Genomic DNA, 27950 nt, shown 5'->3' with positions numbered 1-27950 from the left:
AGGCTTTTCAAATGAACATATACCAAGAAAAAAGAGAAACGCAAGTGTTTTCATAGTGAATGACTGCCTAGGATTTCTAGAGGTATAGAAGGCCAAGGTTAGGGACCCACATATACATCAGTATTATGAACAAACAAACCAAAGACAGATGAAATTCTTGCTCACTCTTTTGACCAGGTCAGTACACCCATCCTTTAGCACAATAACCAAATAAACTTCAAGTTGTAGAAGGTGTTTCAGAAAATAAAATTCATCGCAAACCATTTAACGTTACTCTATTGCCTTGGATGAGCAAAGAAAATTCTTAAGAAAAACATCTCCTGTTCACTTTGTTGTTTTCCAAGAGCTGCAGATCATGCAGAAACCACCCTGCAGAGGTGTTCACACATAAGTGAAGCATAAGGCAGAGATGTAAGCAATGGTCTTTGGCAGCCAGTCACCCTATATTTTTTTCACCTGCAAGTCCGGAGCAATTTGTATAGTACAACATTTATAATTTACCCACAGAAGTGAGAGTTGTGTTCATCTCCTAGAAAGAACTATGACTGTCCATGAACTTCCCCCCGAAAGTCCTAAAACTTGACTTCAAAGGACAGAAACAAGCAACACGACAAACAAGAATAAGACTCATGCAAAATAAGACTATTGACATGAGGTATGTACTTAAATTATGTAGGATTACAGTTTGGCAAAAATCATTATATGACCTGTAGCTACTAAAGTAATCAAAAGGTTCATTTTTAACTGTGGCAAGGGACAATGTTAAAAGCAAAAATTCAGTGGTATACATTACCATGTATATATTCCATCTGCACTTTTCAGAGAAAGCCTCTGTGATTTGAATTATCAAACACTTCCCAATGTGGCTGCTTTTTAAAGCCTCCACTCCCAGACACTAAGTTTCTTGGCTCTATGGCTCAAGCGACGACAAACACATCATGTCCCGTTCACTCCACTTACCTCATCATCAACAGGACTGCTGGAATCCAATTATGTTAAGAACTACTTTCAACAGCCACCTTCAGTTATAAATGTCTGACATGATCACAGACTTCCAGTGCTAATCCCTTTTCAAGCTGAAATACCCACATAAGGGCCCTTTGAGACACACAGCACGGCTATTTGCTTTGCTTTGCCTTATCCTGCAAAGGGGCTGAAATACATCTGAATTCTTTCTCTCCTCCCCAATCACTACTGCCATATCCATCTCTTATGCAAAGCAGCATGCAGGCCCACATGCTTTTGTCAAGTCCTGAGTCTTGCCCAGCCAGGAACCTTAAGAGAGTCAAGGAAAAGTTTTTTCACCCCTACAAAAGCAAGAAATCAAGCTCCACCTTCAAACTCTTTCCTTCCTGGATATGCCACTATTCTGCTATATCCTTTAACCCATGGCTCCAGCAAGCTCATAGCCACAGGACAGCACTCTAGAAGTGGTAGAGAGATCTTCTCTTACTTGCTCCACAGTCTTCATCATATAAAACTGCATTAGGCCAAAGGTAATCCCTCAGTGATTACTTCCTGTCATCTGCTGATATTTCAGACTCAAAAACAGTCTGGGTACTGATAAGAACGTATAACTAGTATGTGGCATAGCTACATAATGAGGACTAATTTACTCCTTGAAAGTTCTACTCCTCCAGAATGCTCCCTTAAAAACAACTGACCAGTGAATGAAATAATTAGTTTCAACTTAGCACTGAGACAAATTCCTGCTAAATGCTAAGACATTTAAAAGTTGAAGAAGATAGAAAATTCAGAAGAGGTGTTGCATTCAACTACCTTAAAAAAAAAACTATTTGTAAGAGTTTTAGGGTCCACACAGAACAAAATCTGGCTGGCTTCATCACTGAACCTCAAGTCCCTTCTGGAACATAAGAAGTTGGACTAGACCTTTGATAGTATTCTGATTCCGATACTATGTTATATATGATTTAGGGAAGTTCCTTAACACTAAAAAAAGATGAAAATGGATTATTCTGAATATAAATTCAGTCTTGTTCAGAAGTTTTTTGCTATTGTCTCTACCATCTCCAAATAATAATCAAAGGTAAAAGGTAAAAATAATGATGAAATCCAGCCATTTGTGACAACATGGATGGACCTTGAGGGTATTATGCTAAGCGAAATAAGTCAGAGGGGGAAAGTCAAATACAGTGTTATCTCACTCATAAGTAGAAGATACAAACGACAAACACATGGAGACAGAGATTGGATTGGGGGTTACCAGAGGGGAAGCGGGGAGGGTGAAGGACAAAAGGGGTGATTAGGCACACGTGTGGTGATGGAGTATAACTAGTCTTCAGGTGGTGAACATGATCTAATCTACACAGAATGCAAAATATATTACAAAGTACACCTGCAAGTTATATAATATTATAATCCAATGTTACTGCAATTAAAAAAAATTAAATAAATAAATAAAAGAGTTTTAAAAATAGGTGAGTTTATTTCATCAGGTCAAACTTTCTGGAAACATCTACCATATTTAAACAATGTAGAGGTGCAAAGGCCGTAGCGTGTGCTGGAAATAGCATGTGATTTAAGATTAGATGACCTGGATTTGAGTCCTCATTCCACTAACTCTAATCCACATCAGCCTGCAGTTCAGTTTCCTCACCTGTAAAATGGTTATTATACTTACAATCAGAGGGTTACTGTAAGAAATAAATAAGAATAAGTGTAAAGGTACTTAATAAGCTGCAGTAAACTCATGGGATATTATTACAAAAAAGTCTGAAATAAGGAATTTACTAATATCTACTTTTATTCACCTCTAAGAAAGTACATTGTGATTTAAGTTAGAAATACATAACACAAAGTAAAAAATACTTCCCAAGTAAAATTCCTAAAGTCAATATTTGAAGGCAAGGTTCCTGATTTTTAAGTGGAGTCAACATTTTTTTAACAAGGGAACAAACTGTTTGAAATTCTTACTAATTAAGAGCATTAATTCCTATAAGTTAATTCTTCATGAATTCCCAGTTTATGAAATCACATTCTACAAATCAGTCACCTACTGACAAAGCACATAAGCAGGGACAATTTTTTGTGGCGAGGTAGCATCCTGAATAACCAGCAGCACTACATAAAACAAATATAATTTCACAAGTAAATGGGTATGAACCTCAACAAAAAAACAAATGTGAGAAGTAAAATTTGTTAATTCACCTATGAAAGAAAAGGAGAAAAGATTACTTTGCTACCACACTTTATTTCCTAGAGTGCAAAAACACCATTTAGAAACACATCCTAAAACAGATAATTTACCTATGCCTTAGTTGAGCTAACTTTCAAGATAAAATTAGACAGCAAAATAATTTTCTTACATGCCTATGTAATCCATGACCGGAATGAAGACACACATACATGTCACACTTCTGGCCCCTTCTCAGTAAGCACAAAATGGAATGGGGGGTGTTGGAACTGTCTGAAACCTTCTGGCTCTATAATTATGGAAATAAGTGAATAGTCTCAAGTTAGACAGCTAGCAAGGCACAGAGCTGAGGTTCAAAGAGAAGGCTGTAGGACTCTGAAGTCTGTGCTCTCAGACTTAGCACTATACATACCACCTGCTAAGGAGGCAGTGACTCCATCACCACCACAATCCCTCACCAATCACTGTGACACTTATTTCTCCTCCTCTATCTCCAATTTCTGCCATAAAGGATAGGTACGGAAATCAAAATAATTATATGAAGAAGGAAAACCAGCAGCTGAGAAAGACCTGAAACATCATTTAAGTATTTTGATATTTCTAAGTCATTTTTACATACAGAAATACCAGATTTTTTTTTAATCTATCATCAAGAGGCAGGCCATAAAATCACCTTTTCATAATCACTGTGCATGCTGGCTGATCTACTCCATGACAAGTCCCAGAGACACACTCTATAGGGAATCCCTGCATGTAACTTGATGTTCTTTAGCAAACTTTATCTTATCCTCTTTGTTACCTATCTTTTCCTCCTTTCAAAAAATACTCCTAGTTAGGTACTCAGCCTTGACTCTAAACAGAGGGGGAAAAAAGGGACAAGGCAAATTTGAAATTGCAAACACACTACTGTTCACATTGTCAGCCAAAGAAATGAAATACTTAGGTATAAATTTAACAAAATATGTTCAAGACCTATGTACAAGTAAGGAAACTACAAAACCTTGATGAACAGAATCAAAGAAGAACTAAATAAATGGGGAGATATTCCATGTTCATGAATAGGAAGACTCAATATTGTCAAGATGTCAATTTCCCCCAACTTGATCTACAGATTCAGTGCAATTCAAATCAAAATCTCAGCAAGTTATTTTATGCATATTAACAAACTAAATCTACAGTTTATATGGAGAGGCAAAAGACCCAGAATAGCCGACACAATATTGAAAGAAAAGAACAAAGTTAGAGGACTGACACTACCGGACTTCAAGACTTAATAAAAAGCTACAATAATCAAGATAGTGAGGTATTAGTGAAAGAACAGACAAACAGATCAGTGGAACAGAACAGAGAGCTCAGAAATAGACCCATGGAAGTATAGTCAACTGATTTTTGACAAAGGAACAAAGGCAATACAACGGAGCAAAGATAGTCTTTTAAATAAATGATGCTAGAACAACTGGACACCGACATGCAAAAAAATGAATCTAGACACAGACTTTACACCCTTCACAAAAATTAACTCAAAATGGATCACAGATCTAAATGTAAAATGTAAAACTATAAAACTCCTAGAAGATAACATAGGAGAAAACTAGATGGCCTTGGGTATGGAGATGATGTTTTAGATAGACCACCAAAGAGAAAACCCATGAAAGAAAGAATCGATAAGCTGGACTTCATTAAAATTAAAAATTTCTGCTCTGCAAAAGACAAGGTCAAGAGAATGAGAAGACAAGCTACAGACTGAAAGAAAATATTTACAAAAAATATCTAATAAAGGACTGTTATCCAAAATATGCAAAGAAGTCCTAAAACTCAACAATAAGAAAACAAACAACCCACTTAAAATACGAGCCAAAGACCTTACAGACACGGGACCAAAGAAGATATACAGATGGGAAATAAGCATATGAAAAGATGATCCACATCATATGTTATCAGGGAAATGCAAATTAAAATAACGAGGGGACAGCCCGGTGGCGCAGCAGTTAAGTTCGCACATTCCGCTTCTTGGCGGCCTGAGGTTCCCCGGTTCAGATCCCAGGTGTGGACATGGCACTGCTTGGCAAAAAGCCATGCTGTGGTAGGTGTCCCACGTATAAAGTAGAGGAAGATGGGCATGGATGTTAGCTCAGGGCCAGTCTTCCTCAGCAAAAAGAGGAGGATTGGCAGTAGTTAGCTCAGGGCTAATCTTCCTCAAAAAAATAAATAAATAAAAATAAAATAAAATAAGATAACGAGGAGATACCACTACAGAACCATTAGAATGGCCCAAATCCAAAACACTGACAACACCAAATGCTGGTGTGGATGTGGAGAAATAGGAATTCTCATTCATTGCTGGTGGAAATGCAAAAGGGTACAGCCACAATGGAAGACAGTTTGATGTTTTTTTACAAAACTAAACATATTCTTATCATAGCATCCAGCAATCATGCTCCTTGGTATTTACCCAAAGGAGATGAAAACTTATATCCTCATAAAAACCTACACACAGATGTTTATAGGAGCTTTATTCATGATTGCCAAAACTTGGATGTCCTTCAACAGGTGAATGGATAAACTGTGGTACATCCAGACAATGGAATACTATTCAGTGCTAAAAAGAAATGAGCTATCAAGCCATGAAAAGATATGGAGGAAGTTTAAATGCATATCAGTAAGTGACAGAAGCCAATCAGAAAAGGCTACATACTGTGTGATTACAAGTAAATGACATTCTGGAAAAGGCAAAACTATGGAGACAGGAAAAAGATCAGTGGTTCCTATGGGTTGGAGGGTGGGGGGAAAAATAAATAGGCAGAGCACAGAGGATTTTTAGGGCAGTGAAACTACTCTGTATGATACCATAATGATGGATACATTTCACTATACATTTGCCCAAACCCACAGAATATACAACATCAAGAATGACTCATAATGTAAACTCCGGACTTTGGATGATTATGATGCATTAGTGTAGATTCACCAGTTCTAACAAATGTACCACTCTGGTGCAGGATGCTGATAACAGCGGAGTCTGTGCACGTGTGGGGCTAGGGAGTATATGGGACACCTCTATACCTTCCTCTCAATTTCAGTGTGATCTTAAAACTCCTCAAGAAAAATAGTCTTAATTAAAAACAAAACCCAACTAAGTACTTTCACCATATATATGTTGTAAGGAATTTTAAATACATCATGGAGGGGAAGGTATTCTGTTAATGTAAATGCAAAATAAGATATACTAGAATCCGTAAGTTCTGGTTATTCAGAATCCATTCATTTAGTCAAAAATACATGAGTCAGTACCATGTACTAGGCATAGCCCTATGACCCAGGGATATATCAGTAAGCAAACAGCCAAACTACCCCTGCACCCATGGAACTCACAAGTCAGTAAATATTTACTAACCCCTAAATTAAAAAAGCATAAAACCCAACAGCTAAAAACATATACACTGACTGAATAATGGTACACTGTAGCAAAAAAAAAAAAAAACTCCACAAAAAAATAGCTCTCAAGAAGGGTTGTACTAATTCATACATACACAGTACATGATGTATGAGGATCTCTCTCTCACTACACAATCATCAGCATTAAATATTATGTAAACTTTTAAAAACTCAATTCAAATATTATTAAACCATATATCCTTCCCATTGTTTTGCTATGCTTATTTTATCTTTTAAATAATTAGCTCTGTTTTGGCATTTTCTATTGTATGTGCTGATCTCTATTCCTATTTTTGTGAGTGTCACACTGCTTTGTAATATGTTTAATTTCAATTAGGACTTCACTTTTATATTATGAGAGTTTTCATTATAACACGCCTTGATAAGGTGCTCACTTCAGCAGTACATATACTATAAGTGGAGCCATACAGAGAAGGTTAGCATGGCCTCTGTGCAAGGATGACATGCAAATTCGTGAAGCAATCCATACTTAAAAATAATAATAATAATACTGATATGCTGTAATAAATAGGTCTGAAAAAATAAATAGGTTACAGCAAGACAACTAAAGCAGAAAAAACTGCTAAATCCCTCAAAATAAATGACAGCCATTTCAGAGCAATGAGGCTGGTGTGACAAGCTTTGAGCAGGTCTACAGCTAATTCATTGAACACTAATTTGTCAGAAATTTCCTGCTGACTTTACACAAAAGTTAACTCTCAATTAAATCCCTGAATATAGAGTTTCAGAAATAACTTGATCAACTTTATATTTTATTTATTTATTTTTTGGGGTGAGGAAGATTGGCTGTGAGCTAACATCTGTTGCCAATCTTCTTCTTTTTGCTTGAGGAAGAGTGGCCCTGAGCTAACATCTGTGCCCATCTTCCTCCCCCATTTTATAAGTGGGACACTGCCACAGCATGGATTAATGAGCAGTGTGTAGGTCTGGGCCCAGGATCCTAACCTGCTAACCCTGGGCTGCTGAAGCAGAGTGTGCGAACTTAACCATTATGCCACCAGGCCAGCCCCTCAATTTTATATTTTACTTGTTACGTTCATATAAGAGTAATTTATGGTAAAAAATTTATGTTTAGGTAATTCAAGAAACTCTTTCTATGAGATGAGAAAGCATAAACTGGCAGGCTTTTTTCTTAAAGGTACATAAAAGAAGGTGTGTTTTCTAATTGATAACATCTTAGAATCACTGAAATACAATAATACGTTTAGCCCCTGCAGTGACTCTATGAGTTAAGTATTACTATCATGATCATTTTTACAGGTGGGAAAACTGAAAGGTTAACTCACTCACCCAAATACATAAAACTAGTAAAATATCAAAGTTAACCTGGATCCAGAAATCTGCCTCTTCTGTGCACTATTAACTCTTCAAGGAATCAACTGACTATTTAAGTTTATCCACAACAGCATCTCCCGACTTACTCGAACACTGCTCTACGAGATTATTTTGAGCAGAATAAAGGACAGAACAGTTCAGCACTTGTCAACCTACCTGTCTGCAAGTGGAGTGGGAGAGAGAAGAAAGAGCTGAGGGGCTGGCGGAGTCCCCAAAGCCCCAGGCCCTGCCCCCATCACCTTAATCCACAGCACCTTGTTTGGAAAGCACAACTATGGATGAGGTAGCTGGTAATCTGCCACTTTACATTTCTACAACACATCTGGGGCTTTCTTAACAATCAACCAAGGAACCATCTTCTTTATGTTTTCAACAGACTATAAAGGAATAGTTTGCAAAAGGACAGATCATTGAATAATAACTGGAAATTCTTCTATATAAAAGACATAGTTGTATTCAAGTAACTAAATCTTTTTAAACACAAATATCTGACGAGTATTTTATTTACACTAATGAGCCAATTTACAAATTGCCAAAGCATACTTATTTTTTAGTTTTTACAACTTAAAAAATTTTTGCTCAGAGAGAAATGGCAGATTTGGGCTTTATCTATGGCTTTCTCAAAGTGAGTTCCTGAAAATGAACAAGGCTAGAAAGAGAAGTAAGGACTAGATAGATCCTAGTTAAAGGAGGGCCGAAAATGAAAACAAAATGTTTAGTTTCCTCTATTTAGTATAAGTGAAAATGTTAGTTATTCCTGGAAAGACAAAGGGAACAACTTTATAGTCCTTACCATACTCCATACTCAAGGGTCCTCAAATGCACAATGTGGGCAGCCCTCTGCCCTCACCACCACCTTACCTCACACCCCACCCCTTTCAAACTACACATTGGCCTATGGGCCCAAGAAAGGAAGCCCTTTACCAAAGAAAAAGAGAAACAAAGTTTACCTGGCTTGTGCTTCCAAGGGCCCAGATGGCCATTTAAGAATTATACTAGGTTATCCTTCATTACGCGTGATTTTCATTGTGATCTGCCGCCCCCATCATACTCTCTTTTATTTCCTTAAATAGATTCAACATACATATACTACATTCTTTATGTGATAATTCCAACAACTGCACGTTTGCTGGTTCAAAAACAAATTCTGTTACTTCTGCTTACCCGGGCACATACATTATATGATTTTTTTTAACTGTGTATTCATTTTCCCTGGAATTTTAACTCTAGAAAATCTTTGATGCCTGGGTGTAATGTGTTTTTCCTTTAGAGAGGATGGAATTTGCCTCTGTGATATAGCAGTGGAACACTTTTCTAAATACTTTCACACATTAACTCATTTAATCCTTGCAACAACCTTATAAAGTTGCTCTTCATGTTTAAAAAAGATATATCTAAAACATGAGACACAGAAAGCACAAAAGTAAAAGAAAGGAAAATTACATCCCAGGCAATTACCAGTCAAAAGAAAGTGTTTCCAGATGTCAGTCAAGGAGGGTCCAACAAGGGGTCAGTGGCTGGCAGTGCAGAGACAGCAGCGGCAGGCTTCGTGGCCCCAGTGACACTTCTGTGCTGGTGCTGGGTTGAGTCAGGCCCATGCCTGAAGGAATATATCTGCTAAGCTATGAATCTGGTTTTATTGAGGAGCATCTGGAAGAGATACCCCTCCAGCCCAGAAACCTTGTGAGAAAGTAGATTTGCACCTGTTCACACTGCCAAAGAGGAGTTTGCTTTTGGCATCTTTGATGACAGCTACAAGATCTTCACATTCACCCCCAAGATGCAGCCAAAAAGCTGTGGAGAGCTAGAGAAGCAGCAGAAATAAGTGCCAGTTCCAAAATATATAAAGAACTACAACTACACCAAAAAACCAGACAACCCTATTCAAAAATAAGGACTCGAATAGACAACATTTCTCCAAAGAAACATAAACAGCCAATAAGCACACAAAATGATGTTCAACATCATTAGTCATTATGGAAATGCAAATCAAAACCATAATGAAATACCGTTTCAAATCTACTAGGATGCTATAATAAAAAAAGAGAAAATAATAATTGTTAGCAAGGCTGTGAGAAACTGGAACCCTGTGCATTGCTAGTAAGTACGTAAAATGGTAGAGCCACTATAGAAATTGTTTTGGCAGCTTCTCAAAAGTTTAAACATAGAACTACCACATGATCCCAAAGAATTAAAAGCAAGGGCTCAAACAGATATTTGTACACCAACGTTCACAGTAGCATTATACACAACAGCTAAAAGGTGGAAACAACCCAAGTGTCCATTGATAAATGAATGGACAAACAAAATGTGATATACACATACAACAGAAAATTATTCAGCCACAAAAAGGAATGAAATTTTGATATACAATGCAACATGGATGGAGCCTGAAAACACTATGCTAAATGAAAGAAGCAAGACAGAGAAGGACAGATATTACATGATTCCACTTATATAAGGTACCTAGAATAGGGAAATTCATAAAGACAAAAGGAGAACAGAGGTTACTAGGGGTAAGGGGAGAAGGTGATAGGGTGAATTATTGTTTAATGGATACAAAGGTTCTGTTGGGTATGATGAAAAAGTTTTGGATATAGACAGTAGTGACTGTTACACCACATTGTGAATGTATTAATGCCACTGAATTGTACAGTTTAAATGGTTAAAATGATAAATAATGTTACATATACTTTCCCACAGTAAAAAAATTTTTTAAAAGCAGTGCTAGTGATTAAATAATTAATAAATAAAAATTAAAAGGAGAGAAACAATACAAAGTATGTTTTACAACCACAATGGAATGAAATTAGAAGAAAGATATAAATTTGAGAAATTCACAAATACCTGTAAATTAAACAGTGCATTACTAAACGACTAATGGGTCAAAGAAGAAATAAAAAAGGACATTAGAAAATACTTTGAGATGGAAGAAAATAAAAATAAAAACATACCAAAGATAACAACATACCAAAATTTATGAGATATAGCTAAAGGAGTGCTTACAGAAAAAATTATAGCTGTAAATGCGTGTATTAAAAAAAGAAGAAAGATCTCAAATCTAAAGCTTAACTTCCCACCAAAGACACTGGAAAAAGAAGAGCAAGCTAAACTTAAAACAAGCAGAAAGAAGAAAATAATAAAGAGCAGAAAATAAATTGATGAAACAGAAAAGAGAAAAAACAATAGAGAAATTCAATGAAACCAAAAGTTGGTTCTTAGAAAATATCAACAAAATTGACAAACCATTAGCTAGACTGACCAAGAAAAAAAGAAAGAAGATTTAAATTGCTAAAATCAGAAATAGAAGAGGACATTCTGGATGGTCCCTGGCTTATGACGGTTCCACACAGAAGTTTTTCACTTTATGATGGTGTCAAAGTGATAAGCATCCAGTAGAAACTGTACTTTAAATTTGAATTTTCATCCTTTCCTGGGCTAGCAATATGTGGCATGATCCTCTCTCATGATTCTGAGCAGCAGCAGTGAGACACAGCTCCCAGTCAGCGTTGAAATCACAAGGGTAAACAACCAATATACTTAAAACCATTCTGTATCTATACAACCCTTCTGTTTTTCAATTTCAGTACAGTGTTCAATAAGCTACATGAGAGATATTCAACACTTTATTATAAAATAGGCTTTGTGTTAGATGATTTTGCCCACATGTACGCTAATGTAAAAGTTCTGAGCAAGTTTAAGGTTGGCTAGGCTAAGCTATGATGCTCAGTAGCTTAGGTGTATTAAACGCATTTTTGACTTATGGTATTTTCAACTTATGATGTGATTATCAGGACATAACCTCACTGTAAATCAAGGAAGATCTGTACTACCAACTTTACAAAAATAAAAATGATTATAGAGGAATAAGAAGAAAGATTGTATGCCAATAAATTAGACAACTTAGATGAAAGAGACAAATTCCTGAAAAGACACAAACTACTGACAATGACTCAAGAAGAAATAAACTATCTGAATAGAACTATAAAAAACAAAGATATTTAATTAGTAATCAAAAAACTACCCACAAAGAAAAGCCAAGGTCCAGGTGGCTTTACCACTGAATTTGACCAAACAGCCAAAAAAAAAAAAAAAAAAAAAAAAAATCAACTAACACCAATTCTTCACAAACTCTTCCAAAACACGGAAGGAACACTTCCCAACTCATTCTGTGAAGCCATTATTACCCTGATACAAAAACCAGAGCAAGAAAATTACAGACCAATATCTCTTATAAATATAGATTCAAAAATTCTCAACAAAATACTAGCAAACCAAATCCAGCAACATATAAAAAGAATTATACACCATGACCAAGTGAGACTTATCCCAAGAATGCAATGTTGGTTCAACATCCAAAAATCAGTTAATGTAATACATTATATAACAGAATAAAAAACAAAACTCATATAATCACTTTAATAAACACAAAAAAGCATCTAACAAAATCCAACATCCTTTCATGATAAAAACACTTTAAAAAGTAGGATTAGAAGGGAACTTCAACTAGATAAAGAGAGAGTACAGAAAACTCACTTCTAACATCATAGATAATGGTGAAAGACTGGATGGTTTTTCCTAAGGTCAGGAACAAGATAAGGATTCCATTCTGGCCATTTCTATTCAACACTGTATTGAAGGTTCTATAGAGAACAGCTGGGAAAAATAAACAAAATAAAAAACAAAATATATCCAGATTGGAAAGGAAGTAAAATTATCTCTTTTCACAGATGACATGATCTTACATATACAATATCCCAAGCAAAACACCAAAAAATTGTTAGAACTAATTAACGTTTGGCAAGGTTATAGGATACAAGGTCAATTACAAAGATCAATTGCATTTCTATACTGCTAAAATGAACAATCCAAAAATGAAATAAGAAAATTCCATTTACAACAGCATCAAGAAGAACGAAATACCTAGCAATAACTTTAACAAAAGAAGTATAAAACTTTTACTCTGAAAACTATAAAACATTGCTGAAAAAAATTAAAGAAGATCTAAGTAAATAAAAAGACATCCTATGTTCATGTTCCAATGAATCACTGAATCCATACGTTCACTGGAACATGAACATATGATTGGAACATAAGATTGGAAGGCTTAACATTGCTAAAATGGCAAAAATTCTCAAAGTGATCTACTCATTCGATACACTTCCTATCAAAATCTTAGCTGACTTCTTTGTAGAAAATGAAAAGCTTAATCTAAAATTCATATGGAATCTCACAGGATCCTGTACAGCCAAAACAACCTTGAAACAGAAGAACAAAGTAGAAGACTCACACTTCCTGATTTCAAAACTTACTATAAAGCAATGATAATCAAGGCAATGTGGTACTGGCACAAGGACAGACATACAGATCAATGGAACAGAACTGAGAGTCCACAGATAAACATACATTTCCACGGTCAACTGATTTTGATGAGGGTGTCAAGACCATCCACTGGGGAAAAATAGTCTTTTTCAATAAATGTTGCAGGGGCCACATGCAAAAGAATGAAAGTGGACTCTTACCTTACACCATATATAAAAATTAACTCAAAATGGATGAAAGATCTGAACCTAACAGCAAGAACTACGAAAATCTTAGAATAAAACATAGGAATAAATATTCATAACCTTGGATTTGGCAAAGGACTCTTGCACATGACCCCAAAAGCATGACCAACAAAAGAAAAAATAAATTGGACTTCATCAAAATTTAAAACTTTTGTGCTTCTAATGTAATGATCAAGAGAGTAAAAAGACAGTCCATAGAATGGGAGAAAATATTTGCAAATCATCCACCTGATAAGGAACTTGTATCCAGAATTTATAAAGAACTCTTACAATTCAATAATTAAAGGACAACTAATCTAAATAAAAAATGAACAAGGGATCTGAATAGACATTTATCCAAAGAATACAAACAAACGGCCAATAAGCATATGAAAAGTTACTCAACATCATTAGTCATCAAGGAAATAAATATCAAAACCACAATGAAATACCACTTCATACCTACTAAGATGCCTACAATCAAAAAGTCAAATAACAAGTGTGGCAAGGGTGTGGAGAAGTCAGCACCCTCATACCCTGCTGGTGGGAATATAAAATGGTGCCAACACTTTGGAAAGCAGTCTGCAGTTCCTCACTATGTTCCTCCAATTGAACAGAGAGTTACCATAGTAATGCCACACCTAAGCACACACCCAAGAGAAATGAATACATATGTCCACACAAAAACTTGTACATGAATGTTTATAGCAGTATTATTCACCATAGTCAAAGAGTGGAAATAAACTGTCTATCAACTGAAGAATGGATAAACAAAATGTGGTATATCTATACAATGGAATATTATTTGGCCATAAAAAGGAATAAAGTTTTGATACATGCTACAACATGGATGAACCTTGAAAACATTATGCTAAGTGAAAGAAGCCAGTTACAAAAGTCTACATATAATGTAATTCCATTCACATGAAATGTTCAGAACAGGGGTATCTACAGAGACAGACAGTAGCTTGGCGGTTGCTCAGGGCTGGAGGAGAGAGGACAGGGTGGAGAGGGCATAGGGAGTGATAGCTAAAGGATACAGGATTTCTTTTTGAGATGATGAAAATGTTTTAAAATTGACAGTGGTGATAGTTGCACATGTGAATATACTAAAAATCATTGAATTGTACACTTCAAATGGGTGAATTGTACGGTGTGAATTATATCTCAATAAAGCTGTTATTTAAACAAAATAAATGAGTTGACTCTTCCAAAAAAAACAAACTGGTAACAACCCAAATGTCCATTAACTCTAAAATAGTAAAATACTGTATAATTACATAATGCAATACTGAAAATTAATGAATCACGGTTATATATACCAAAATGAATTAAACTATACAATAGTCTTGATTAAAAAAAAAAGGCAAATCACAGAAGACTACATGTACTAGGATTTTATTTACATAAAGGAGCCATCATGCAAAATAGTGAGGGAATTATTAACACAGAGTTCATGAAAGCCTCTATCTCTGGAGAGGGAGATGGGAGGCGTAAAGACGGAGGGACAGACAGGAGGCTTCAAAAGTACCGACAATGTCATATGTCCTAAGCTGAGTGATGAGGACACTGGTCATTTAATCAGTATTGTTTAAATTATATAATCTCTTTTGTTTGTATGTTTTGTTTTGTTTTTGGTGAGGAAGACTGGCCCTAAGCTGACATCTGTTGCCAATCTTCCCCTTTTTGCTTAAGGAAGATTGTCACTGAGCTAACATCTGTGCCAATTTTCCTCTATTTCGTATGTGGGACACCACCACAGCATGGCTTGATGAGCGTGTGTAGGTAGGTCCTTGAACCCTGGGCAGCTGAAGCGGAGCATGAACTTGACTACTATGCCACTGGGCCAGCCCCTGTATGGTAATTTTTTAGATGTTTTTTAATGTATAGATAACATCTGGTTTTAATCTGGAAAGCTCTTATTTTTCGTATCCTCCATAGCCCTTACAGGAGTGCCCTAGGCACAGAAGGGTTTTGTGTGTACATAAATATATATATGCATACTTTCCACAAATATATGTACGGTGGGTAGGGGGATTGATCAGTTTTAAATCACTTCAAATTTTTAGTACCAACATGGACAAAACAATGAACAAGGTACTCTTCTAAAGGGATGAACAACAATGCCTCCCTAGCCATAACAATTTTCTAAATGACAGTTACACAAATAGGTACAGTATAAAGAAGGCCGTATTTTAAGTGTGACAGTAGCAGTACACAGAAAGTTTTATGGGAGCACAGAGAAAGGGGAGATTAATTCCACCTGTAGACACCCAAGAGAATTCATGGAGGGTGTGGCACCTGAGCTAGGCCCTGAAGTATAGGTAAGATTGTGATGGGCAGAGGATGAGGAAAGGGTATTCCAAAGGAAGAAAACAATATAAACAATAATAACAATTATTATTATACATTTAGTAGTTACAATAAAAACAGTAGCAGCTGACATTTATTGATTGCATACTATGTGCCAAGCACTATTTCAAGTATTTTAAATGTATTTCCCCATTTTATCATCACAAAAATCCTATGGTACATACTATTATTTTCCCCACTTTAGAGATGAAGAGACACAGAGATATCACGTAACTTGACCACAGTCACTGTGTTAGTGAGGGATGAAGTTGTAATATGAACCTGGCTCCACAGCTTGTGCTCTTAACTACAAGAGGTAGAAGAAGGAACCCACATATGTTCAAAAAACAAATATTCCAATTTATGTGGCATATAAGAATTACTGATATCTGAGGATATTTGGTATGATGGGAAAGGGTACTTAAGTGGAATCCATTGAAAACAGGAACCAAAATTTCATTGTAGATAACAGGAGCAGATTGGGGAGGATTTACATGAGACTATCTTGGGGGAAAAAACCCAAAATATTGAAAAGGAATTTATTTTAGCTCAAATTTAATAAAATATAGTCTTATAAATTATAACTGTGATAATTCTTATAATGAATAAAGAATAAACTGTTGATTATATGTATAATTTTTTAAATTGTATGATTCCTTAATGAATAGATGGCATCAATGGCATAATGTAAAGATAACTATGGAGACTCAGATTACAAATGCTTGAATGCTGAACCAACCATGTCTTGGGTTGAGAAGGAAGTATCAAGAGATTATACTGGAAAAGTAGCTTGAGGCCAGCTCATGAAAAGCTTAAACTCTCAAAAGAAGATGACTGGCAAACAGGAGACACTGAAAGAAAGAAAAAAATAGGAGAAACATTCCAGAGAAAGAATCGACAGGACTTGATGGCAGTTTGAATGGACTATGCAATAGAATAAGAAATTAAAGATTACTGGGTTTGTGCCCAAGAGAATTGCTAGCCCATCAACCAAGGGCTTATAAAAGAACAAAAAATACATGAAGAAAAATAGGTTTGGTAGCCAAGGCAAAGAGTTAAATTTGGTTGAATCTGAGGCACCAGAGGGATACTCAAGAGACTGGCAGCAGGCCATTCAAATTTGAGTCCAAATCTCTGGAGAGAACTTGAAACTGAGGATGTATATTTAGAATCCACATAGATGCAAAAGATGAAGCCCCAGAAGTTATTGAAGAAATTATCAAGAAAAGGAAGATATATGGAAAAGACAAAGGGAATGAAGAAAATATCTGAAGTGTTGTCTAAATTTAAGAGCAAAGAAGAGATGCAAGGATACACAGAAACAACAGGCAACAGAAATAGAAGATTATCAAAAGGGATGCGAGAAATATCAGTATATGAAACTGAGAGTCCAGAGGAGCTGGAGCATAGAAAAGGCTGCTGGATTGGACATAAAACAGCCACTGGATAAGGTTTTATGAATCTTTGATTCTACAATGCCTAGCACAGGTACTCAATAAGTATTTGTTGCATATGAATGAGTAAATTTGTTGGATATGTTGAATGAATAAATGAATTTTGATAGTCAAAGGAGAAAGCGATTATCCAAAAAAACCAGAAGATTCCTGAATAACTTAGTGAGGATGAAAATAACTGTGACACTACATAAGATCTCAGACTGCTAATAGTGGAGCGGAATGTAAATGAAATATTTCACTCCTATGTAATACCAAAAAAGGATACTGTGCATACACTAGATTTTGCAGATGAACCTTCCCCCCAGATATTAAATTCAACAAGACAGATACATTTTACGTCTTTCCACTTAACACAAATCTGTCACTTCTCACTAAGGAAAAGTAGCCAGAAGAAAGACAAAAAAAAAAAGTGGTAAGAAAATGAAGAAGAATAGAAGCAAATCAAACATGAAAGATCTAAGATACTTCAAAAGCCCAACATGTTCCTGGGAGAGTCGCTGGTCTGCTTGCTTTATTCACTTATACCTTCCTGCCAAAAATCATGAAAGAGAAAAATGTCAAGTTCCAAATCTGAAACTTGAACAGGCATCCCTAACATCTTTCCAATCTTTCTAGCCTAACAAAAACTTATTAAAATAGAAAAAAGACTAATTTCTTACTAGGGATTTTAATTATGACTTTTCCCACCATTGTCTAAACAGTCTAAAAGTAGCATTTCCTTTTTAAAGCCAGATACAGAATCTCCCAAATGGCTTAAGAGGTAGGGGCCCTCCAGTAAAGGAGCAAAGATAAAAAAGAAAATAGGGATCTGGGTTCTTCTTATATAACCAGTGAATCTTAATTCAAAATAAGTCTAATACCTGGAAGAGAAGGAAATCATAGAATCCTAAAAATTAGAGCACACGGTTTGAATAGAAACGAACATCCTCAAAGTATTTCCTGTTACACACTGGAGACAATATACAGGCTTCTTCACTTCTATATCCCTCCTCAAAGATTTAGCATTTTGGCCATACCAACATCTGAATTCTGACCCAGAGACAACCCATATATACTGCTGAGTGTAACTTCAAATAGGAAATGGAACATGACAATAGAAATGATGGCAGCATCATGGTTTAAACCGAGGAACTATCTGAATTCAAATCCACAGGGAATTGGGAGGGTGGTCTATCAAACTTCTTATGGCACCCTGTTGTCCTAGATTCATGAAAAGTAAAGGAAAAATAAAAATGCTTTGAAGAATAACAGTAACTTTAGGTAAATGGAGTAAATGAGTAAACATAAGAATCAGTCAAAAATACACCAATCAACTGCTAAGCTGGTGAGTCATTTGCAACCTCAAATTGCTTACCACTAAGTAACTGCTAAACATCACTTAGGATCCTTGGCTATGTGGACTCTTATCAATTAAGCTTTAGACTAACTTATAATTAATATGTTTAAATGATTAAATATACAATATCAGAGTCAATTTATGTGCTTTAATTATACTGGTCTTAAATTAAGTAAGATACACAAAACCTTAGAACCTTAAAAAAAAAAAATCAAAACAAGTCACTATGCCACCCAAAGGACTCCACAACCCTCGGCCCCAGGAAAGCTAAAATGCTTTCGAAATAAGATCTTGATGACTTTTTAGGTAGTATCACACTTCATGGTCTCCCAATTCCCTATGACTATGATGGGTCATATCAAATTATTAAAGGAACATATCTTACATGCAAAAGAAGATACTGTTAACTGTGAAGGGGGAGGGGAAAAAAGAGGTTGAAGGAAATTGTGGCATACATCTTCCAGTCTCCATTCTACTACTCATTTCCTATATCCACCTCTCTCAACCCCAGTGTACACTCTTCTAAATGCCAGGGGTGAGTCATATATGGTATATGGCGACAGCAGCAAGAAGTTCTGCATTTCCTGTATCAACAAATGGGCAAGATGTACCTCTCCCACCTCCTTCCTTAATCACAGACTCAAATGCCAAATAAATTGCATACACTGCTCATTCCCCACATATACACTAAGCTGTCTCCCTTCATGAGACTTCTGTAGTTCATTCTGCATTGACAGGCTGTTTCAAATATCTGCTTTCCTTGAAAATAAAAGGCCATTATCAAATTCCTGTGTCAGCTGTAGTGTTGGTTTCTTATACTTTATAGGCCAAAGACTTTAGTTCAATAAATTGCTGAGTCTGGGTCTAGGATGAAATTTCTTTTCCCACCATATATGAATAAAAAGTCTGTTAAGCAGGTAAATGCAAATAAAATTAGCATTTTAATACTATACAAACACATTTTAGCAAATACTAATTACAAAAAGTTTTTCCCCCTCTCTTTGTGAAAAAGCTTTGGGATGGATGTTGGGCCTCCTTCATTGATTCTGTCTCTTTACATTTCTCTACTTTATGTCATTTGGCACTATTCCTTTGTTTTTCTTCTAATTTTTTTCTTACAGCTTTTTCCCAATCATTTTAATATCTGATACATTCAAAACTATATGGGGGATGCTTGAAGCATAATAATAATAACTCATGACCAAACTCAAAAATTAAAACATTACTAATACTAGTTTTCTGTGGTCCTCAGCCCACATCTATTCTCCCCATAGAGGTAATGACTTCTAAATTTTCTGTTTAACAAATCTCTGGCTTTTCTTTGTAGTTTTACTAAATAAATACATATCCCTAAACAATATGCTATTTGGTTGTACATCAAAAAAGTTTTTATTACAATAGATTTTTAAAAGACTTCTACAAGTCAAAGTCACATTAGTAAGTTGAAAATAAAGTATAAATTCGAAAGAAAGTGAACTTCATTTTCTAAAACATTTTGTGATTTCTATTTCTCACTATTCAAATTAAGAAAGTTATGGTAAAGATGATAGGAATAGATAATCACAATCGTTGTGATTATCTAAAAAGCAAAATGCTTTCAAATATTTTCTCTTAAGTAGAGAGAAACAGCCAATTGATATTTGTGAAATAAAGAAGGAACCAGAGTTTCAAAACCGACCTACAAGAAGTTTTACCCCCATATATTCAGCCTGGAACAACAGCCTCTACAACACACGTTTACAGGAAAATAAATACTCCACAATACATATGGCAAGCCTTCTCTGAGTCCTGTTTCCTTTGTTCTTCTTAAGACTCAGTTTCCCACGTTACTATGTTTAAAAGTTTTTTCTCAGATGGCTCAGTAAAGAATAAACAGGCTGTGAAGCTAAACTAGTTAAACAGTCTCTGAACAAGATACTGCCACGGACTCGCATTCTTTCTTTCACAGAGGTTTGATGAATTTTCTTTGGCCAACTCTTCAGTCTTCTTATAATGAAGATAAGTGCCTCCTCACTCTGATCATAAGCACCACACTGGACTAAAGACTTCACAACCCAAAGAAAAACACAAAACAAACCACCCTGGGAGGAGCACAGTTGAAAAAGAACATGTTCTTAACTTTGCATTTACTCTCTTCTCTGGCTAACTGTTGCTGCCCAACCACCATCACCGCCACCATAACCACGAATCCCCGACTCCAAGACTTGAAACAACTGCTTTAAATTTCTTTTAGTGCAGCAAGCAATAGCTTGTAAAAGGATGCAAACCAGCTGAAACATTTGACAGACAGTGTTAAATACCAGGGAATTCCTATCAACCATTTTACTTTAAAAGGTACTTTGATGTTCCCTATCTTTCAAGTACCTCTTTCAAGGCACATTAATAAAGAAAACGGAGCTGAAGTAAATCAAGTCCCAAGGTCACATCTAGAATTACAGCACTGTAGGTACCTGATGAAATACGGATTAATGCTGCATGAGTAGTGAATAAACAAAAGCACCTCTACCCACCAATCAGGCAGCTTTCACAAGTGCTTCCGAACTTTATTCTGCAACTAGACCTGAGACATCTTTAATCCCCCATGCCCCTGAAACCTAATTATCATAATGCGAACCCAAATGTTAGGGTCCCTTCAAAATGCAAGTGCTGTGAAGTGGAAAAGTAATGGGAATTAAGCTTGGTGTAACCTTAGAAACGTACGGATGTGGGGAACTTGAAAGTGGATTTCAACAAGTTAGGAGAGCATAATAAGAAGATTTAGCCACATAAAATACCTTAGAATCAAAAGCCCCCACCCCACCCAAACATACAAAACAAAAAATAAGGTGATTCAAGAACTACTATTTGCAAATATCAATTTCTGGCCCCAGAATCTTCAAATCCTATTTAACCAAATGAAAAGGATCTTAACAACAAAAGAGTCTAGCAATTTTGCATTCTTCTAATGCAATTGAGAGACAGAACCAGAGTGATTCTGTACAACCCAAAGAGTTTTAATATAAAAAAAACCTTAGATGTTCCCCAGTAATCAAGTGAATACATTTCTTAAAGTGTTGGCCAAAAGTGAGGGAAAACAGCAAGCTGTTTAATGCCAAGGAAAAGAGGAAAATATGAACGAGAATAGGTCAGAGATAACAATCTCTAGGTAAAACTCATTCCATTAGTAATTTGTTGCTAATGCAGTCTTATCCCTTTCACATCTAATTTATTCTAGGAACTATGATCAAAAAAGAGCTAAACCTGCATAATATAAATACCTTAATCTTGTATTCACTACACTTGTGTTCACTACAACATAGAATTCAGTATAAATCAAGACTGAACTGGGCCCTAATCACAGAGACAGCTATTAAAAATCCCAAAAGATCTACACTACAGCCCTGTAATATGGTTCCTAACTTCACCAAGTACACCATTTACGGAAAGGTCTATGTATAATTATTTCACCTACCTATTTATAAGCATTAGAGTCTTAGAAACTACTCTTTTCTACTCAACTGTTGTCTCTATGACAGAAAATACTCTTTACCTGATGTATGTACTCTAAGAAATAACAGAACTACGTATATATGAAATTCATGAACTCCATTCTGCTTTCAAGATCAAAGTAAAATGTTGGTTTGGAGGCAGATCTGGCAGTGTAAAACTGCACATACACAAACTGAGATAGACAGAGAAAAAAATGTAAAATAATGGTTCAAAATAGGGCGTTGTTTTCTCCATTTCTAAAGGTTATCAAAAACACAGATAAAACCTCAAAGTTCATCAACTGTTACATTAATACTGAACATACTGTTGTTTAACTTACGTTTTAGGTTCTGTTATAGCAAATACACTAATCTAAACAGAACATACGTTTTAGTTATAATACATTGTATCTTTGGCAAGAACTTGTAATAAAAGTAACAAAAGCAATCAAGAATCTTTATTGGATCTGGCAACAAAAGTAGATTTGTAACCAAAAACCTTAAGACGAGAAATGACCATCACTGGGCTCTAGGCCAGTTCCAATCTAAGTCAATAAACAAAGATCTGCAAGGGGGGCTACAGTTAAGGAGGGGTTGAGGTAACTCCTGCAGATATTTAAATTAGACTTAGGGACACAGAAACACATGGGTTACAAAACTGGTAAAACATATTTTATTTTAATCAAAAACTGTCAAACTGAATCCGAATCCAAATCGTGTTTTAAAACCAAACACACACACACATACACACCCCATAATTATTCATTCCTTATGCCTCCTTTCCAACATACCTCACTGAAATGGTCTATTTAAATATATATTTTTAAAATACTCTGGCCATTTCAGCAAAATAAATTATATTGGCTGTAAAAGTTTTATTTTTAAATCTACTTAGTATCACAAACATCCCAGAAAGGAAGCCTTATAAAAAAGAGTCTAGTGCTTATAATAGGCACCGAAACAGAGAGAGGAGTATCAATAGGTGAAAGGCAACAAAATCCTAGAATATCACAGCACATTTTCTCAAGCCATCACTGTAGAAAGAAGTGAGACAAATACTTTATCACCTCGTCATTAAGCATAATAACCAAATTAATGTCCAAAAAACAATTTAGGCTGTCCCAAGTTCCAAAGCTAACTCATAGCCTTCGCCACTACTAGAAATTGCAGGAAGAGGAGAGAGGACCCTTAAACACAAAGAAATTGATTTTACATTCCATATGTAAAACAAAAATTATTGCAGTAGTCAGAAATAAATAACAACAACTTTTCCTCCATATAAAATAATTTTAACTTCATAACATTACGAGCTTTACATAGCCAGATACATCTTAAGTTGTAGAGCTAAGCTTATTGATTTGTTGGAAAGTAAATTTCTTTAAACCAAAGCAAAACAAATAGGTCCAGGTGGTTCAAGGCATAGAAGATCCCCACTGTACATTATTCTGATAGAATCTCCAATGGTTAGAGTTCAAGGAAACCTCAGAAATCATCCCATCAAAATCTCTACCGAAAATTCCTTCTGGCATCACAAAAGTCATGTATCCCTATTACAGTTAAATGTGTTAGATTAGGTCCAAAAACTTAAATCTTTCAAAAACTTTTCTGATCCCGATTCTAAAACACCTCAATGTCCACAAATTGGAAAAGCATGCCTCCAAACCTGGATTAAATTATTGATTAAAATGTTAACTAATATACAGTGTCTACGGCATGCCACTGGAGTCCTCACACCAGACATCAATCCATCAGCTAATCAATATCCTTTTGGCAACAACATAACCAAATCTCCATTTCTCTAGTTTCTCCATAAGAGTACCAAGGGACTATCAAAAGCTGTACTGAAATCTAGATGTGTCCACTAGTCTAGCTTTCATAACAGAAAATGAAATAAGAACAAAATGTTTTATTTATAAGAAATTCATGATGACTTCCAGTGGTTGTGGTTCTATTGTCCCTGAGTGCTCAAAAACCATCCTTTCATAATTAAGTAATAATCTTACCTGATCAAGATCACACAGTTATTTGCATAGCCTATCTAATATCCCCCTTGGAACATCAAAATAACACCTGCCCATCTCCAAGCGTCCATCATTTCTTAATAATTACCAACAGTGGTATCAAAATTTTACTCACAAGTCCACCCATAACTCCAGAAAATGTTTCATCTGGGCCAGAAGATGAGAAACAGAAATTCTCTTAGTATCACCTTATTTTAGTTACATTCCAGTTTTCTTTTATTGATGTTTATCCCTCCTTTCTAGCACCAAAATCATGCTACCTCACAAATCAAAAGAGGAGTTGAGCAATTCTACTTTCTCATAGCCAACGATCAGGATGATGACGTTACCCACAAGTAGTCGGATCTCTTTTCTAACTGTCTTTTTCCTAAGATGATTATGATAAGCCTTTTACGCTACACTTAGCATCTGGGGACAGGCGGTCAGTGGAGGACCCAGGCCTCCAGCGTTAGTCTCCCAGTACTATTTCTGGCACATCAGCGACTCTCTTCTTACACACATCCTTAGTTATTTACACTTTTTTTTCAGCTTTGTATATGTCCCTTGTAAAATCCATACTTGACCAAAAGTTTACAGCCAATACATTCAAATTAATTTACTTTTAGTTCCCAATCTTCTTCTAGTGGCAAAGCCCCTGGAAGTCAATGTATTCTATTCACAACATGATGGAAGATGTGTCTTTTAGACAATATGATTAAACATACAAGAGCTAAATCAAATACCAGATACTAGCAGACATAAAAAAATTAAGAAAAATGTATGAGAGTAAAATAAAAATTGACCTAAACTTGGTTTAGCAAAGAACCTTTCTTGTGTAATGTAATTCATAGCCTTCTTCTAGAAAAAAATAAGCATTCCTAATAGAATACTTAAGCAATTTTCTGATATCTTGTTTATTGTTTTTCTAATGTAACTATCTTACATTCTCTTTTCCTATAAAATTTTGTCACCAAGAGTGCATCTCTAAATTGTCCTACTAGAAGCCTTTTCCCTTGCAACAAGGTTACAATAAAACTTTGAATGTGTTAAAGTGTTTGGCAAGTTTTCTCTGACATGAGGAATTTTAATTGAGAAAATTCTAACTATTAATTTAACTTTTTTCAGAGAATCTGAACGGATTGTGGCTTGTAATTTCACTAGTAGAGGACATTACTCCAGCTCACATATCCCAATGTGTTGAGAACCACTGCCCTATTTTCTTTGTTTAAGAGGATCTTTCGCAATTTTATAAGGTAATCTGAATTATATTTCTAAGAGCTCCCCAGTTTATTAGATACCTCTGCAATCTTGATTTTTAACTTTGTATTTTTAAAGGTTCAAATATGGGATTTCATATAGCAAAGTTTCTCAAACTTTTCTGATCATTACTGACAGTGAGAAATACACTTCACATCATAACCCAGTAAACACATATATGTGACCAAAACAAATATTCACGAAACAATACTTAGCCTTACTACATGGGATGAATTCTATTTTCTATTTAATTTTTCTTTAAATGCTGGTTGGGACCCACTACATTGATTTCAACTTCCACCAATGGATTGCAACCTACAGTTTGAAAGACATGGCTCCAGAGAGCTCATATGACACGGAAAAATGAGAATAATGAGGACACAAATCTGGATGATATGGACAAATGAGGACATAAATTCATCACACTTTACATCAGCCTGAGTGGTTTGCTTAAAATATATCTCATCTACCATACTACACAAATAGAATTCCTATCATAAAAGAGAGAGAAGAATATTTGTCATATCTATATATACCTAAAAACTGCACTCCTTGACATTCTCTATCCTCTTACCTTGCTTTCATTCTCTATGTAGAATTCATCACTAATAATTGACATAGAATATATCACACACACACATTCATTTTTTTGCCCCTAGAACAAAAGCTTCAGGAAGGCAAGTACTTTGTCTTGTTCACTGCTCTTACTTCTAGCACATAATACTGCAGCTGCCACATAATTTGAGTGCTAACAATACTTTAGTGATTGTATGGAAGCACATATAATGGGATTTTTTTTTTGGCTAAAGCTCCAAAGGCCTGCTTTGCCAACATTAGAAATCACCCAACTTTGTCCTATGAAAAGACTGTACGTTTGAGGAGAGGGACAGCAGGGAGTTAGAGTTGCGAGAGAAAACTTCTTTAAGAAGGCTGTTCGAATGCTGCGGCATTTCTCCCGCCCTACCTTCTCACAGGGAAGAGTGTCCCACTCAGCCCGTGCCAAATGAGAGGGGCTTCACTGGGACTAATATGTGAGCATGACATAAGAAGGAGAATAGGTACAAACACAAGCACAGGAGAGAGAGAGAGAATAAAAATGAGAAGAGAACTGTACTCAGGATGAAGTGTTGATCCTCCTCTGAGAGTAGGCAAGGGTGTCTGAACCAAACGGGTCTGCTGGAGGAAACATGAGGCAGCTTGAAAGAGATTCTGTCCAAGAGGACTGAGTAGCAATATGACCCAGACAGGAGCGGCCTGCCTGACGCCTGGGTCTGGAGAAGAAAAGTCACAACTGGTCAAGCAGAGATGATATCTGCCAAGTCACAGGAATGGTGGTTCAAGGATCCTCGTGGGGAAGATCTCAAAAAACAAAGACAAAAGTTCTTCAAAAACACCCCATGAGCAGCTGGCCCAGCGGCGTAGTGGTTGGGTTTGCACGCACTGCTTTGGCAGCCCAGGGATCACAGGTTCAGATCCCAGGTACAGACCTACACACCGCTCATCAAGCCATGCTGTGGCGGTGTGCCACATACAAAAAATAGAGGAAGACTGCCACAGTTGTTAGCTCAGAGCCAATCTTTCTTAACCAAGAAGAGGAAGATCGGCAACAGATGTTAGCTCAGGGCCAATGTTCCTTGCAAAAAAAAAAAAAACCCATGAAAAAATGAACCAGCAATTGTAAGCCCCCATCCTCAGAATGCAATTGTCCCCACTTACTAAGACTCTGTTTCTTTTCCCTGTTCTCAACTCTGAAGACTAAATTTGGAAGGATGAGAAAATTCAGCTAATGAGTTGGAGAGGATAAGAAGAACAACAAGGAGAGAGACAGGCAGTTAACCATGGCCCCTGCAAACCCCTATAGTAAAGTAGCGTTTCCCAGAGTGAAACAGACCTGGTGTGGAATTTAATTTATATCAACTTTGAAGCTTTGATTATTACACTAGAGAAAATATGTCAATTGCTGAAATGAGACTGTTCTAATGAATAAAGGGACTGAAAAGGCCGAGACTTGTCCATTATTTCAACTAGGAATAAAAAGAACTACTCCAAACATGAGTTGACTAAGGAATGGGACAGTAAATAAAAAGTTGTTTTCTTCTTGCACGTTATTGAGTCTATCTCATCCATTAAACATTTACAAGTGATAAATTTGCTGAAGAAATAAATACATAATAAAATAACTAGAATAAAATATATAAAAATACTAATACCATTCTCTGAGTGGTGAGATTACAAATGATTTTTATTTTGCTCTTCGTATTTCCCTGGATTTTTTAAAATCTCTCCTTTGGGCATACTTCAAAAAAAAAAAAAAAAGAAAATTAAATTGCCAGATAACAAAGGCTGTGCCATGCACATGTTTCAACAGGCATTCAGACTCAGAGGAACCAAGTGAAAGAAACAAGTAATTCTTAACTTAAAAGTGTAAACTGAGATGATTAAAAATTACCTTCTTCTAGATTTAATACCTATCCTTCTCAAACTATTCCAAAAAATTGAAGAAGACAGGACACTTCCTAACACAAGCTACAAGGCCAACATCACCCTGATCCCAAAGTCAAACAAGGACAACACAAAGAAGGAAAATTAC

General features: G+C 35.8%; 1 protein-coding gene and 1 non-coding gene across 3 annotated transcripts in view; one reads left to right on the top strand and one right to left on the bottom strand.

Annotated features, from left to right (window-relative positions):
* The window catches only part of SRBD1 (S1 RNA binding domain 1), a 206418-nt gene that overhangs the window by 106971 nt on the left and 71497 nt on the right, over window positions 1-27950 (bottom strand). The gene's annotated exons all lie outside the window — the stretch shown is intronic.
* LOC139075866 (U6 spliceosomal RNA) lies at window positions 6977-7083 on the top strand. Its single transcript, XR_011526778.1, has one exon. It is a non-coding gene; the product is annotated as a U6 spliceosomal RNA (small nuclear RNA).

The sequence above is a fragment of the Equus przewalskii genome, chromosome 14 (assembly GCF_037783145.1).
Source record: "Equus przewalskii isolate Varuska chromosome 14, EquPr2, whole genome shotgun sequence".
Lineage (NCBI taxonomy): Eukaryota > Metazoa > Chordata > Mammalia > Perissodactyla > Equidae > Equus > Equus przewalskii.
The sequence above is the reverse complement of the archived record's forward strand: the minus strand, read 5'-3'. Positions and strand labels throughout refer to the sequence as shown.